The sequence below is a fragment of the Phoenix dactylifera genome, chromosome 12 (assembly GCF_051530095.1).
Source record: "Phoenix dactylifera cultivar Ajwa chromosome 12, Ajwa_hap1_PhDact_Kaust_v1.1, whole genome shotgun sequence".
NCBI classification, from domain to species: domain Eukaryota; kingdom Viridiplantae; phylum Streptophyta; class Magnoliopsida; order Arecales; family Arecaceae; genus Phoenix; species Phoenix dactylifera.
In genome coordinates, this window is record NC_143201.1 from 30,473,631 (window position 1) to 30,483,769 (window position 10,139).

General features: G+C 41.2%; 1 pseudogene across 1 annotated transcript; it reads left to right on the forward strand.

The window, feature by feature from the left end:
• The first annotated feature begins 5,681 nt into the window (after positions 1-5,681).
• Positions 5,682-10,139, forward strand: LOC103703737 (chaperone protein dnaJ 49 pseudogene; annotated as a pseudogene). The gene is made up of 3 exons (XR_015971774.2): positions 5,682-5,889; positions 6,113-7,275; positions 9,775-10,139. The product of XR_015971774.2 is annotated as a chaperone protein dnaJ 49 pseudogene (transcript).

Consider the following 10,139-nt stretch of genomic DNA (forward strand, 5'->3'; position numbering starts at 1 on the left):
TCATCATGGCATAATATGTATGCAATTTAAACAAAGCAGTAGTGCAAATCACAAAAATTTTCATAAAATATGCATATGAAACTGTGCCCCTGGCATGCCGTGGTCCATTCTCTCGGATGCTACTGCGAAGTCAGTCTCGGCCACTGGCGGGGCCAGCTCAGTTACTATTCAGCCACTGGCGGGGCATGCTCAGTTACTATTCAGCCACTGGCGGGGCAGGCTCAGTTACTATTCAGCCACTGGCGGGGCAGGCTCAGTCATTCTCGGCCACAAACAAGGCCAGCTCAGTTGCATTCGATCAGTAGCATCTTTGAGCCTATTATAGTGCCGCTTGGCTAGCTAAGACTTTATAAACTTATATGCATGATTAAAATATCAGCATCATCATGTTGCATACATAGCCAAAGCTTCTGAGATCATGCAAGTTACTTATGCATTGTAACATATCATGCATGAAACATATATATACTTAAAATAAATGCTTAGGAAACATTAATAACATGACATGATCCATAACAGGATTAGGACAGGTTACTTATTTTCTTCACAAATCATGTATACAATTCAAATTGTATGAAAAACACTGGTTCATCTTATAAAACGTAATACAAGATCTACGATAAGATTAAGACAGATTACTTACCTCAATTCGCTTTCCAAATTTCTCAAGTCCAGGTGACAAATCCTTAATCACCTAAAACAACACCATAGGGATCACATTATTCCCCATTTATTTATTATAAAATTTCTTAGTTCATCATACTATGAACTTACTCGCTTGGATCCCATCCAAGGATCTAGCCCAAGTCCAATTTACCCAATTTAGAGCCTTTGGGGCTCGATTTAAAAACAGATTAGGTCCACATGAGTTGATTGGGTTTTTAATTAAAGGATTGGGCCTCGTTTATAATTGGGTCCAACCTTTTCTAGCCAATTGGGTCCTCTGATTGGGTCAATGTGGCTCATTTGGGCCTGAGTCAAGGTTAGCCCAAGGTCAATTCGACCTTTTGTCAGTTGAATTGGGCTTGAATTGGGCCTGATTCATAATCAATTGGGTTTGCTGGATCTAATCCAGCTTAATTGGGTTCGGACCCAAATCAATCTGGGCTTAATTCGGTTCGGATTTGACCCAATTTGTAGTTTGGGCCCGTCCAGACTTAGCCCAATTTAATTGGGCTTAGATTCAAGTTTAATTGGCCTCTAGGGACCAATTGGGTCCTTTGTACTTAGCTTAATTAGAGTGGGTCCAATTTTGGGCTCGGTCTAAGGCCAGCCCGAGCCCAGTAAAATAATTTAATTTGAATTGGGTGCGGACCCAATTGAACCTGTGCTTAACCTAAATTAAGGTTAGCCCATTTTAGAATTCGGGTCCACTTGGATTTAACCCAGCTAATTAAAATTATTTGGGCCTAACGGGTTTCGGATCCAGACTCGGATCCGACCCGCTAAGCAGACCCGTTAAGGGTCTTTCTCAGGTTCTAGAGGCTTCGGCCTCTTTCATTCGCCCCTCTCTCTTCTCTCCGGTCTCTTCGTCTCCCCCGCTTTCCACCGAAACCCTTCCCGGCCTCCTCCGCCTCCAGTCCCCTCCCGCTCCGGCCGAAGCCCCTTTCCGACCGCCTTCTCTCCTTCGCGGACGACCGGGGGATGCAGCGCCCCCCGATCCACCGGCCGAAAAGGGTGCTCCTCCCTCGGCAACGGCGGCGGGAGGCCGGCCCCTTCTTCCCTTCTCCGAAGTGCTGCCGGAGAAGAGGGGAAGGGCCGGGAGGTGAGATCGAGGCCGGACCTCCTCCGGGGGTCTTCACCGGCTCCGACCACGGCTAGGTAAGGCCGTGGCCCGAGGTAAGTATTTTAATATTTTTTTTTTGTCTTTCTTCTTCTGTTTCCTTCTCCCCCCTTTTTCTTGTGGGAGTCATGCCACCACCTCTCGGCCGGCGGAGAGGTGGGGCTCGGCTGGGGCTTGAGGCCGCGTTGGTCGCCGGCACGGCAGACCCGGCGGCCCTTGGCTGCCCCTCAGCCCTAGGGCAGCCATGGCCGGGGCCTGTCACCCGCAGGCCGAGTCCGGCTGGGCTCGGCCCGGGTGGCGTTGGGCTCGGCTTGGGCCGTTCTCAGGCCGGCCCGCGGCCTGTTGGTCCGGCCCGCAGTCCGTGGGTCCGGCCCGCGGCCCTCCTCCTGTTTTTCTCTTCCGTGCCGGTCTACTCCTCTCTGTGCCAGTCTCTTTCCCTCTGTTTCATCAGTGAAACAGAGGGGAGAATACCCCACAGAGGGGTACCTCCACCCTGTCCTTGCCTAGAGACCTACTTACAGAGCCTTACCTTGATTCGGTTGACTGGAGTTGGGCAGTATCTCCGTCTCGGCAAACTCCCTCCTTCCTCTCCTAGGGCTGCAGGGTCCCTTCCGCCTCCAGCTCCAAGGCTTGGCTCTCTGGTGCAGTAGATCCAGAGGGTTAGAGATTTAGGGAGGGTACATTCAATTCGGGTTAGCAAATCTTAGGGGTTTTAAATACAGGGCTTATGACTTGACCCCAAAGGAGAGGTGGCGTTCTCTCCTTCCTCACTGCTTCGGGAGCCACCAGCTGCCCCTCCTCCTCAGGCCAGCTCACAGCTCATTTGCCGAGGGGGAGGAGGTGGCGGGCTCCTGTTTTGCATGCCGGTGGGGGTTTCTCCGTTGGCCATCTGGTGGTCTTGTCTTTTCAGCCCTCAGGCGGGAGATTATTGCCATCTTGGGCCAGTGTGGCCTGCTAACCCCTCCCTGGCCCAATACTATTCAACTGGGCCCTACAGTATTGGGCCCGGTCTGTATTGGGCCCGGACATTACATAAATTACCTTAGAAATATAAGTTTAGAATTAACATGGAATTAAAAAGCTTCAAAATTGATTCCATATATAGAAACCAAAATGACTTAGTTATCACTGACGATGATACTAGATAATTTACTAATAAATTGGAAAAGTAAAAGGACTTCAACTACAAGGACAGCTTCGATGATATAAGGTCCAAAATATCCTAACCATGAAGCGATTTCCCAACAAAATTGATAGTACAATTCTGCTCATTAAGATTATGGGACTGATAACCTTCAAAGTCACGATCATGTTCTGGAAACAACCACCAAACGAGGCATTGCAGCCTTGCAGGCAAGGTTGACAACACCAAGTAATATTGAGGGTCTAAGGGAAGCCCTATAAATTCGGTTGGTCTCCAGCCTTTCGACAACAAGGGAGTTAAGGAAAATATTATGGACTAAAAAGGGCAAAAAAGCATAGTCCTAACAACACGATTCATCTTCTATGTGTGGGTTTGCAGCAATATAGTCCCCAAAGTACAACAACCCGGCTCAGCCCGAATCTCCTCTAATGAGCACGATCGATGAGGAGACTTGATCCGGCCGATTCCTTTAAATGCCCAAAAAATAATAAGAAATAATAAACAAGAAAAAATAAAAAGCAGAAAGTTGAAGAGTAAACTGCCTGTGGAAGAAACTCTCGATAGATAGTACAAGAAATAAGGATTGTATTAGGATTAATCCTGAAGAAGTCTATTGATAGAGTCAATCCGAAAACCAAAATATGATGGTTCCAAAATATATAATATTTCAAAAACACCAATTTTTTTCGAAGCCAACAATCTTTTTTAAAGAGTTACAGCTCTTCTAAAAGAAGCCACTCACAAAAGAGTATTTTAAAATATTTAAAACAATTAAAGGTTAGGGGATAAAAAAATAATTTTTTTAAATTAAAACTCTAACAGAAAATTCATACATCTGTACAAAAAAATAAATAAATAAAGATCATTATAACAGCAATGCCAAGCAGGTAAAATACAAGAGCACCTTCCCCGAAAGAAAAAAAAAAAGAAGAAAACTTGCATGTGAGCAACTTATGATCCATGGGATTCGGGGAAACCACAAGCAACCAAGGCGGTGAAAGAATTCGACGCAGAAGTCCAAGAACATCATCCAAAAAAGGTAGTTTCCAAGTACGAACTCGTTAAGCATCGTGAGGGAGCCGGAACAAGGGAAGTAGACGCGGATAAGGCCAAAGAAAATCTAGGATGCACCTGGGCGCCGCTTTCAGCGCGAAATCATCACGAAATCCTCGAATCCATGAAGAGGGTTTTGCAAGATGGCGCTTGCATCCGCGACAGGACGGGATGGTAGTGGTCTTGATAAAATATACTCCTGTTTTCGTCAAATGCGCACCACCGCATCCAATTCCCGGCTGCCGCGAGGCGCGTGTATTTATGTATATATATTAAAGCAAACAAACTTATAACGCATCTTAATAAAGATAATTACATCTATACCCTCCAAAATATATAATATTATATAAATATTTTTTATAAAATTACTATTTATATTTATATCCTCATAAATACTTATTTTGGATGTATATCCTTCTTTAACTTTTTTATTAAAATATGTACACATTTTATAGAGCGTTGTTAAAAAATAAATAATTTAAAATTAATATGACTAAAATACCTTTATGAATAGGTTAAGAAAAAAAACTTTATATGGATATCAAAATCTAGTAAAGAAAATTCTTTAGTAAAAAAAAAAGCAAAAATGATTAAATTGTGTTGATATCAACTCTTATAGAATAAATTATGTTGCTTTTATAAAATTTTTACTTCAAAAACAAACAACAACTCAATATTTATAGATTACTAAAAAATATTTTACTAATCTAAGTATCTATAATTATTTAAAATTTGATATGCTTTGATTTTTTAAAAATAATAAAGAATATGCATGTCATAGATTCAATAATGATAATTATATCAAAATTAAATAAAGAATAAAATAATCAAAATGATCATCTAGTATTCTAATTTGATTAAGTCAAGATCTTAAAAAGCAAATTGACAATATGACTCAATCTTTTTTTGACCTATTAATCCAACTGAATTATAAAAAACTTGCAAATTTCAGTTGAGTTTTATTTTTTTTTTAATAGATTCTTTTGAATGTATATCCTTTTAATATGAAAAATTGCATAAATACCTTAGTAAAGTTGTTATTTGTGTGTATATCCTTATAATTTTTTTTTTTTTGGCATATCTACCAATAAGGATATTTCAAGCCATTTATTTTTTAACAATCTTAAATAGTATGTGTATGTATACAAAAAAAATAAAAAAATATACATGTAAATAGTAATTTATAAGGATATTTATGTGATTTCGTATATTTGGGATGAAAAAATCCAAAAAAAAATCATAACGGGGAGAAAGGGAACGTACTTTGCACGTGATTCGAGGCCTAGATGGTGCAATCAATATTCCTGTCAATCATCTGTATCACCTGATAGACGTACTCCCTTTTTCTTGCTTCGGTCACTCCCGTTCTCTCCCGATCTGTTTCCCCACCGAGATGAAATAAGTCGGGTAGGTTTTATAAGAAAATTGAGTAGCTATAGCGCCCCTCGGCGTTTCCTCCGCGAAGCCATCTCGTCCACTTGTGTTCGTTATATATAAATGGACGGATGCGATGTGCTCGCATAAAACCTCCCATGTGCGTATCCATACGATTGTGCAGGCTACCAGCATTTGACTCGACGAATGGACTAGATCTTCTGATCGACACCATCATGAATCATGATTCAAGATCTGGACGGTAGAGACGTTGTAAGGTGGCCGATGGGGCCCCTAAAAGATCACGTCACGAGTACTTCCCCCTCCGCTGCCCTTTTCCTTATTCCCACCCCCTCGCCCCTCCTCGATCCCTCCTTCTTTTTCTTCTTTGCGTCGCCTGTCCCGGAGCCTTCGGGAATAATAATTTCTCGCCTTCCGCCCTCTCGAAGGCTCAAACGCTAAGACTAACCCTATCGATCAGGAAACGAGGGAAGCGGGAGGGATCCGTCTCACGCATCTGGATTTTAATCTGCCGGTAAGCTAGATTTATCCCAAGTTGTCCTCCTCACCTTTCAGATCTTTCGTAAAATTATTTTTTTCCTCTCTTTTTTTCGATCGGCACTCGATCAATTTTGTCGTATGTTTTCAGCACCATATGTCCCGATATTTTTCAGAATCCCATAATGTTTACTGTTTTTCTTAATTAAATACATGACGAGGCGGAAACTCCAATTTTTCCTCTTCGTTTTTGGTATCAGGGTTCGTGGACTTTGTTTTTGAAACCCTAAACATCTAATCGGCGATGGATGGGAACAAAGACGAGGCTTTGAAATGCCTGCGGATCGGAAAAGAAGCCTTGCAGATAGGGGACCAAACCCGTGCCCTTAAATTCCTAACCAAAGCCCGCCGCCTCGATCCGTCTCTTCCGATCGATGATCTCCTATCCGCTGCTGTGGGTGGAGAATCCCGTGACGCTGCCCCACCGGATGGTGCGGCCCCTCCTGGTAACCCCGGCGAAGAGCCCGAGAGGCCAACCGTAGGCTCTGCTTCGGCCTCCTCTTCCTCTGCTGCTAGGACCGCGGCGAAAACTTCTTCTGAGGGGTCGTCGAGGGCTTACACAGAGGAGCAGATCACTATCGTCGGGCAAATCAAGGTGAAGAAGGATTACTATCAGATCTTGGGATTGGAACGCGGTTGCACCGTGGAAGATGTGCGTAAGTCATACCGAAAACTATCCCTGAAGGTCCACCCGGACAAAAACAAGGCACCCGGTGCCGAGGAAGCCTTTAAGTTAGTCTCTAAAGCTTTCCAGTGCCTTAGCAATGAAGAGAGCAGGAAAAGGTATGATCTTCTTGGGTCCGAGGAGCCTGCTTACACTAGGGTTGCTGCAAGGCGCCATGCTCGTGGCTTCGATGGATTTTATGATGCCGATGTTGATGCTGAGGAAATCTTTAGGAACTTCTTTGGAGGAATGGCTCCGGCAGGTGCTCCTTTTGGCTTCCAATTTAGAGCCGGCGGCATGGGTGGCCCAAGCTTTCACCAGACACAGGGTGATGGTGGTTTCAACCTCCGTGCTCTGATTCAGATCTTGCCTGTTATTATTCTGATTTTGTTGAACTTCCTGCCTTCCAATGATCCCGTGTATTCATTGTCTCGCTCATATCCTTATGAGAACAAAATTGTGACTGCAAGAGGCGTGCCCTATTTTGTCAAGTCTGCAAAGTTTGAACAAGAGTACCCATACCAAAGCTCGGAACGTGCTTCTCTGGAGCGGCACATTGAAAGGGACTATTTTACGATCCTTGCACAGAATTGTCGAGTCGAGATGCAGCGGCGGCAATGGGGTCTATCAAACCAGACGCCTAACTGCGACGCACTTCGGAAGTTTGAAGAAACAGCTTCTTAATGTCATCATCTTGAGGTCTGTATTTCTAATTTATCGTCTACTTTTTTTTCCTTACTATTCTATTTTATGATGCCACGATAAGAGTACATTGTAGCAATTTTGTGATATATCATGTGACTTTGTGCACATTTTTAAGCATTTGAGCATAACTTGTTAGTGTATCTACTAATTGTGCTTCAAATTCTGTGAAACATCTTTGAGGAAAATCCTAGTCTTTAGTGCACATATTAGATATTTTCTTTTTCTTCGACCAATTTCTATGCATATTTCGTGGCAGTTGTTTCTGTTACATGAAGCCTAAACTATTTGTGTACTGGGAAGATATTAATTGCTAGATGGAATAATCTGCTGCTGGTGGTGGTGGTGATGGTGATGCTAGTTTTATTCCTTTAATTGTTATGCGGCACTTCATCAAATGGAAAGCTTCAAAATGCTGTTTGAATAAGAGAGACTCAGAAAATAGGTTTTGCAGATGATATCTTGGGAATCTAGTCCGTTGAATCTACTTATCTTGGAGCACTAATGGTAATTTTTATGTGCTAATATGGGACACTGATCAATCTTATGAGCCACTGGCTTTTGGGTACTAGAAACAAGAAGCAGATTTTGTGCTGTTCTGAATCAGGATCTCCTATTTGAAATGGGTCTATTAGAAGATTCCTCGTATGAAGCTGCTCTTTATTACCCCAAAAGAACATCTCTTTGCCATGTTTAAGTAGACAATGGGAAACCAATCTTTAATAAATGTCAAATTTCCTTTGTAGTATGGTGATTAGGCTTAATATTCTGAATACTTACACCCAAAAATGCAAGATTTTGTTTACGGAAATGACCAGATATATACTGGACAATTTGACTTGTCTAATTTATTGTTGATTAACATATATCAGTCACCCATACATTTACTAATACTTGTAGGATTTCTAACAGTTGTTCTGGAAAAAAAATCTCAAATTATAGGGAAATAAATCTACAATCCTTTGAATCAAATTTTGTAGTCCAATGAATTCTTTTAAGTTTTCTTCTACACCTATTACAGTTGATTCTCGAACGTATGTAAGAAACATAAATTATATTTCAGAAATTATAGGAACATAGTTATTAGAAGCAGATGGCCATAGCATAGTTTCTATATGCGTTCATACTTTGATGGTTTAAATGGGCAATTAAGACATATCTCTTTCATGGATTAGCCATGTGGTCCTCTGGCTTAGGCAATAGTTTTTTTGAAGAAGCATATCAACACCTTATTTAGCAGTTGAAATAAAAGTATTAACTTTTAAATTCTTCGTATTAATATGGACTTAATAGTCTACATATGCATGAATGGATATGCATCCATATAGACATGTTCATATTGTTTCTATTTATGTATCCATATGGACATGTTCATATTTGTTAAATGAATGTAACAATGTTTTGACAACAACAATTGTCGGGCACTGCCAGAGCACATCTTTGGAAACCTCACCTTTCATCTGTTCACATGTCAAGGAAATTTTTTTAAAGTGCCAACTATTTTTAGAGCATTCATGTTAAGGACTGTTTCAAAGTCAGAATTAAGGAACAATGAAGCGTATGTTATTGTACAACAGTGATATTGGGACTGTTGTCCTTTCAAAAAAAAGAGGCAAAAAAAAAAAAAAAGGAAAAGGGGGGGGGGGGGGGGTGATGGGGACGGGGAGGCAAGCATACTGGTACACATTAAGCATGCAAATCTAGATATTTAATCAAGGAAAACTTGAGTAACATTCATCAATAGATATAATAGCTTCCATGAGTGGCCATGGTCCACTTGTGATGCTAGATGCATTTCAATCCAACTGAGAATCAGAAGTTTGTTAAATTTCAATTTACTGAATACTGCCGATTTTAGTGGCTGACAACCGTTAGCTTTCTGCTGGAATCATTTTCTTTGCATACTTGTTTTTAGCGGCATAGAATTTATTTGAGCTTCATTTTTTTTTAAATTACTGCTTCATTTTCTGGGGGTTCTGGGGCTGCTTATTCCTCCTTTATTATATGCTTAGGGATTATAATTCCTTTTTTCTGGAAGTCATACTTCTACATCGCTGGGAGAGTTTTCAGCAACCTTGTGGCCTTTTGCCAATTAATTTGAGATTTTAGCTATCAAGTGCTTAGCTCTTTTTATGAACATCAAGGAAGTTGTGCGGTTAATAAAAGCTATCAATTATGATCAACTGGACAGCTTCAAGGCTGTTCAAGGGAAGGGAAGGTGGGTCTTTTTTTTTTTTCGGGGTTGTTGTTGGGGAGGGGGGGGGTTGCTGTTGGGGAGGGGGCGGGTTGCGACTACTCATGCATTTGTTCTATTTCAAGCAGGGATTGAATTGGATTTTTGGATGAAAGTCATGATATCTTTGGCTGCAGTATATGCACGTTCTCAATTGTTTGATTGTTAAACTGAGACACCATTTTCAATCTCTTTCAATACATGTTTGGTACTTATTTTTGTTTGATTTTGTCTTATAATTTAAGTGATTTTTACTTCTGCAGATTGACAAGAATTATACTTTAGATTTGGAAGTGACTTGTTGCGGAACTTTGGGCTAGCTTCTTTATGTTCTTTTGCAGCTGAGGAAATTGGGGTGAAGAAGTGGTTTGCCCTTTGCATTGCATGACTCTTGCTTGGTCTATACCATCTCAGAAGACCTACAATTTTATCACTACTAGGAATTTGATACCGACATTATTAAATGTGTATATCAGATGGCACCTATCCCATTCGGCTTTTGGTTGATCAATTTTAAACTCGTGCAGCTTTACATGGTACATAGAAGTAATTATGTTTCTGCTGTCATTTTGTTACATCTGTGCTTAACTGTTCTCAGCATGACTGAATACTTAGTGATTTTCTACCA